Source organism: Triticum dicoccoides, chromosome 6A (assembly GCF_002162155.2).
Source record: "Triticum dicoccoides isolate Atlit2015 ecotype Zavitan chromosome 6A, WEW_v2.0, whole genome shotgun sequence".
In the NCBI taxonomy this organism is placed as follows: Eukaryota; Viridiplantae; Streptophyta; class Magnoliopsida; order Poales; family Poaceae; genus Triticum; species Triticum dicoccoides.
The window spans coordinates 45364056-45370259 of record NC_041390.1 but is presented as its reverse complement, the minus strand read 5'-3'; positions in this window follow the sequence as shown (position 1 = coordinate 45370259).

Sequence of the window (6204 nt, the reverse complement as noted above, 5' to 3'; positions counted from 1 at the left end):
CCGGTGTGAGCCCCCTTCGGTTGGTGAGGTGGGACTAAACTCTGCCCGCAACGAGGACCAACCCTTTAGTCCTGGTTTGTGGCACTAATCGGGACTAATGGTCATGGGCCAGGGGCGAACCATAAGACATGAAAGCATTTCAAATGAACTCTGAAAAAGTTGAAAGTTGGGATGGTATCATAATTTCACCCACATAGCATGTGCATGTACAAAACGGACAGTGGTAGCATGTTCGTGTGTTACAAAGTTGGCATGGTATCATCATAATAGTTGCAGGAGAAAGTCTTCACTTTTTCTTCGCTTGTGTCATTTGCTTATTGCGCCGTAACCATGGATAATCTTCATTGTTTATCAGGATGCTTGGGTCAGCCTTGACATTGAAGGGAGGAATTTCATGAAACTTTTCATAATCTTCAGACATGTCTGTCTTGCCGTCCACTCCCAGGATGTCCCTTTTTCCTGAAAGAACTATGTGGCGCTTTGGCTCATCGTATGATGTATTCGCTTCCTTATCTTTTCTTTTTCTCGGTTTGGTAGACATGTACTTCACATAGATAACCTGTGCCACATCATTGGCTAGGACGAACGGTTCGTCAGTGTACCCAAGATTTTTCAGATCCACTGTTGTCATTCCGTACTGTGGGTCTACCTGTACCCCGCCGCCTAACAGATTGACCCATTTGCACTTAAACAAAGGGACCTTAAAATCAGGTCCATAGTCAAGTTCCCATATGTCCACTATGTAACCATAATATGTGTCCTTTCCCCTCTCGGTTGCTGCATCAAAGAAGACACCGCTGTTTTGGTTGGTGCTCTTATGATCTTGGGCGATCGTGTAAAATGTATTCCCATTTATCTCGTATCCTTTGTAAGTCAATACAGTCAAAGATGGTCCCCTGGAAAACAAGTACAACTCATCACAAACAGTGTTGTCACCTCTGAGACGTGTTTCCAACCAACTGTTGAAAGTCCTGATGTGTTCACATGTAATCCAGTCGTCGCACTGCTCCGGGTGTTTGGAGCGTAGACTGTTCTTGTGTTCATCGACATACGGGGTCACCAAGGTAGAGTTCTATAGAACTGTGTAGTGTGCTTGAGACCAAGAATATCCGTTCCTGCATATTATTGAGTCTCTTCCAAGAGTGCCTTTTCCAGTCAGTCTCCCCTCATACCACGATTTAGGGAGACCTATCTTCTTGAGGCCAGGAATGAAGTCAACACAAAACCCGATAACATCCTTTGTTTGATGGCCCATGGAGATGCTTCCTTCTGGCCTAGCGCGGTTACGGACATATTTCTTTAGGACTCCCATGAACCTCTCAAAGGGGAACATATTGTGTAGAAATACGGGCCCCAGGATGACAATCTCGTCGACTAGATGAACTAGGACGTGTGTCATGATATTAAAGAAGGATGGTGGGAACACCAGCTCGAAACTGACAAGACATTGCGCCACATCAATCCTTAGCCTTGGTACGATTTCTGGATCGATCACCTTCTGAGAGATTGCATTGAGGAATGCACATAGCATCACAATGGCTAATCGGACGTTTTCCGGTAGAAGCCCCCTCAATGCAACCGGAAGCAGTTGCCTCATAATCACGTGGAAGTCATGAGACTTTAGGTTCTGAAACTTTTTCTCTGGCATATTTATTATTCCCTTTATATTCGACGAGAAGCCAGTCGTGACCTTCATACTGAGCAGGCATTCAAAGAAGATTTCTTTCTCTTCTTTCGTAAGAGCGTAGCTGGCAGGACCTTTATACTGCTTCGGAGGCATGCCGTCTTTTTCGTGCAAACGTTGCAGTTTCTCCCGTGCCTCAGGTGTATCTTTTGTCTTCCCATACACGCCCAAGAAGCCTAGCAGGTTCACGCAAAGGTTCTTCGTCACGTGCATCACGTCGATTGAGGAGCAGACCTCTAGGTCTTTCCAGTAGGGTAGGTCCCAAAATATAGATTTCTTCTTCCACATGGGTGCGTGTCCCTTAGCGTCATTCGGAACAGCTAGTCCACCGGGACCCTTTCCAAAGATTACGTAGTGTAAATCATTAACCATAGCAAGCACGTGATCACCGGTGCATATGGCGGGCTTCTTCCGGTGATCTGCCACGCCTTTGAAATGCTTGCCTTTCTTTCGACATTGATGGTTGGTCGGAAGAAATCGACGATGGCCTAGGTACACATCAATTTCGTTGCCGGGTTGCTTAGGGCCTTGGATGAGAACTGGCATCATAATGAACTTCCGCTTCATGCACATCCAAGGAGGAAGGTTATACATACATAGAGTCACGGGCCAGGTGCAGTGATTGCTGCTCTGCTCCCCGAAAGGATTAATGCCATACGTACTTAAAGCAAACCATACATTCCTTGGGTCCTTTGCAAACTCATCCCAGTACTTTCTCTCGATTTTTCTCCACTGCGACCCGTTAGTGGGTGCTCTTAACTTCCCATCTTTCTTTCGGTTCTCACTGTGCCATCGCATCAACTTGGCATGCTCTTCGTTTCTGAACAGACGTTTCAACCGCGGTATTATAGGAGCATACCATATCACCTTCGCAGGAACCCTCTTCCTGGGGGGCTCGCCGTCAACATCACCAGGGTCATCTCGTCTGATCTTATACCGCAATGCACGGCATATCGGGCATGCGTTCAGATCCTTGTATGCACCGCGGTAGAGGATGCAGTCATTAGGGCATGCATGTATCTTCTCCACCTCCAATCGTAGAGGGCATACGACCTTGTTTGCTGCGTATGTACTGTCGGGCAATTCGTTATCCTTTGGAAGCTTCTTCTTCAATATTTTCAGTAGCTTCTCAAATCCTTTGTCAGCCACAGCATTCTCTGCCTTCCACTGCAGCAATTCCAGTACGGTACCGAGCTTTGTGTTGCCATCTTCGCAATTGGGGTATAACCCTTTTTTCTGATCCTCTAACATGCGATCAAACTTCAGCTTCTCCTTTTGACTTTCGCATTGCGTCCTTGCATCGACAATGACCCGGCGGAGATCATCATCATCGGGCACATCGTCTGGTTCCTCTTGATCTTCAGCAGCTTCACCCGTTGCAGCATCATTGGGCACATCGTCTGGTTCCTCTTGATCTTCAGGGGGCACATAGTTGTCATCATACTCTTCTTCTTCGCCGTCTTCCATCATAACCCCTATTTCTTCGTGCCTCGTCCAAATATTATAGTGTGGCATGAAACCCTTGTAAAGCAGGTGGGGGTGAAGGATTTTCCGGTTAGAGTAAGACCTCGTATTCCCACATTCATTGCATGGACAACACATAAAACCATTCTGCTTGTTTGCCTCAGCCGCATCGAGAAACTCATGCACGCCCTTAATGTACTCGCGGGTGTGTCTGTCACCGTACATCCATTGCCGGTTCATCTGCGTGCATTATATATAATTAAGTGTCCAAATTAATAGAAGTTCATCATCACATTAAAACCAAAGTGCATACATAGTTCTCATCTAACAACATATAGCTCTCCAGAGCATCTAATTAATTAAACCATACATTGAAACTATGTAAAACATTTCAATGTGAAAACAAATGCGATCATAATTGCAACCAAGGTAACAATTGATCCAACGGCATAATGATACCAAGCCTCGGTATGAATGGCATATTTTCTAATCTTTCTAATCTTCAAGCGCATTGCATCAATCTTGATCTTGTGATCATCGACGACATCCGCAACATGCAACTCCAATATCATCTTCTCCTCCTCAATTTTTTTTATTTTTTCCTACAACAAATTGTTTTCTTCTTCAACTAAATTTAACCTCTCGACAAAAGGGTCGGTTGGCATTTCCGATTCACATACATCCTACATAAATAAAATCTATGTCACGTTGGTCGGCATAATTTTCATAAACAATAAATGAACCAATAGTTATAAAGATAATATATATACCACATCCGAATCATAGACAAGACGAGGGCCGACGGGGGCGGATACCAAAACCATCGCACTATATAAGATGCAATAATAAAAGTAAGAAAATAATACAAGTATCTATGTAAACATACAAGTAAGAATATTTTTCCTTTCAGAAAGAAGATAAAACAAGAGGCTCACCACGGTGGTGCCGGCGATGAGCTCGGCGCGGGTGATCGACGGCGCTGAAGACGGGGACGGGGCTTGACGGACCGCTAAACCTAGACAAATATTATGGAAAATGGAGCTTGGAGGTCGAGCTTGGAGAGGAGAAAGCTTAAGTAGTGTGGCTCGGGCATTCCATCGAACACCTTGTGTGCATAGGAGGTGAGCTAGAGCACCACCAAGCCCTCTCCCCCTCGGCCAGAGAAAAACAGAGCACTGGGGTGCTCTGCTCGCGAGCGAGGGGTATATATAGGCACCTCATTGGTCCCGGTTGGTGGCATGAGCCGGGACTAAAGGGGAGCCTTTGGTCCCGGTTCAAGCCACCAACCGGGACCAATGGTGGTGTGCCAGGAGCGAGGCCCATTGGTCCCGGTTCATCCCACCAACCGGGACCAAAGGTCCAGATGAACCGGGACCAATGGCCCACGTGGCCCGGCCGGCCCCCTGGGCTCACGAACCGGGACCAATGCCCACATTGGTCCCGGTTCTGGACTGAACTGGGACTAATGGGCTGACCCGGCCTGGACCAAAGCCCTGTTTTCTACTAGTGTGTGGGTTTATGATTCAGTCTATCTATGAATAATATTTGAATATTCTCTGAATTCTTTTATGTATGATTGGTTATCTTTGCAAGTCTCTTATTATCAGTTTGGTTTGGCCTACTAGATTGGTTGTTCTTGCCATGGGAGAAGTGCTTAGCTTTGGGTTCCATCTTGCGGTGTCCTTTCCCAGTGACAGAAGGGGCAACAAGTCACGTATTGTATCGTTGCTATCGAGGATAACAAGATGGTTTTTTTTATCATATTGCATGAAACTATCCCTCTACATCATGTCATCTTGCTTAAGGCGTTACTCTGTTTTTAACTTAATACTCTAGATGCATGCTGGATAGTGGTCGACGAGTGGAGTAATAGTAGTAGATGCAGGCAGGAGTCGGTCTACTTGTCTCGGACGTGATTCCTATATACATGATCATACCTAGATATTCTCATAACTATGCTCAATTCTGTCAATTGCTCAATAGTAATTTGTTCACCCACCGTAGAATACTTATGCTCTTGAGAGAAGCCACTAGTGAAACCTATGGCCCCCGGGTCTCTTTCTCATCATATCAATCTCCATCACTTTATTATTGCTTTGCTTTTACTTTGCTTTTACTTTTTACTTTGCATCTCTATACCAAAAATACCAAAAAATATTATTTATCGTCTCTATCAGATCTCACTTTCGTAAGTGATCATGAAGGGATTGACAACCCCTAAGCGCGTTGGTTGCGTTGAGCTATTGTTTTTGTGTAGGTACAGGGACTCGAGCGTAGCCTCCTGGATTGATACCTTGGTTCTCAAAAACTGAGGGAAATACTTACGCTACTTTGCTGCATCATCCTCTCCTCTTCGGGGAAATCCAACGCAGTGCTCAAGAGGTAGCACTGCACACGGCGGCCAGCAACCCCGACTACCTAGCAGCCATTCTGGCAATCCTGCCACATCTTGACTCTGCGCACATGGTTTCGTCACCGCCGACCATGCCCAAGCCACTACTGGCCGACCATAGCTCCGCCTCCATGCTCGCAGGAAGAACCCACAGCACGACCACCGGCCGCCGGCCCCGAGCCCTAGCCCACTGGCGTTCCACAGGCCGCACCACCGAAGCCAGTCAGGCCCAGGCTGGCCTGCGCTCGACACCCATGGCTCTCCCAACGGAACTCAGATCCACCGGGGTGACCGCACCGATCCCCACACCAACTCCAGAGGAGCAACGCCCGTAGAGCATGCCACGCCGTCACGGCCCGCGCCGCCGGCGTGCAGCCGGCTGGACGAGCCCTCGATCCAGATGTGGAATGAGAGGCCCACCACCGCCACCCTGCGCAGGCACGCTCCACCTAAACCCTCGCTGCGTAGCCACCCGCACCTCCACCCCAGGAACCGCCACTTATCCGCCTCGAACGCAGCCGTGTCGCGCCGCCCTACCTAGTCGCGCGCCTCCACTCACAGATGCTATCCTGCACCAGCACCAGCAAACACCACGAGGAGGGGAGAGGATCCCGCCGACGGCGAGGGAGGGAGGGAGAGAGTTGAGAGTTGGAGTAGGCGACAC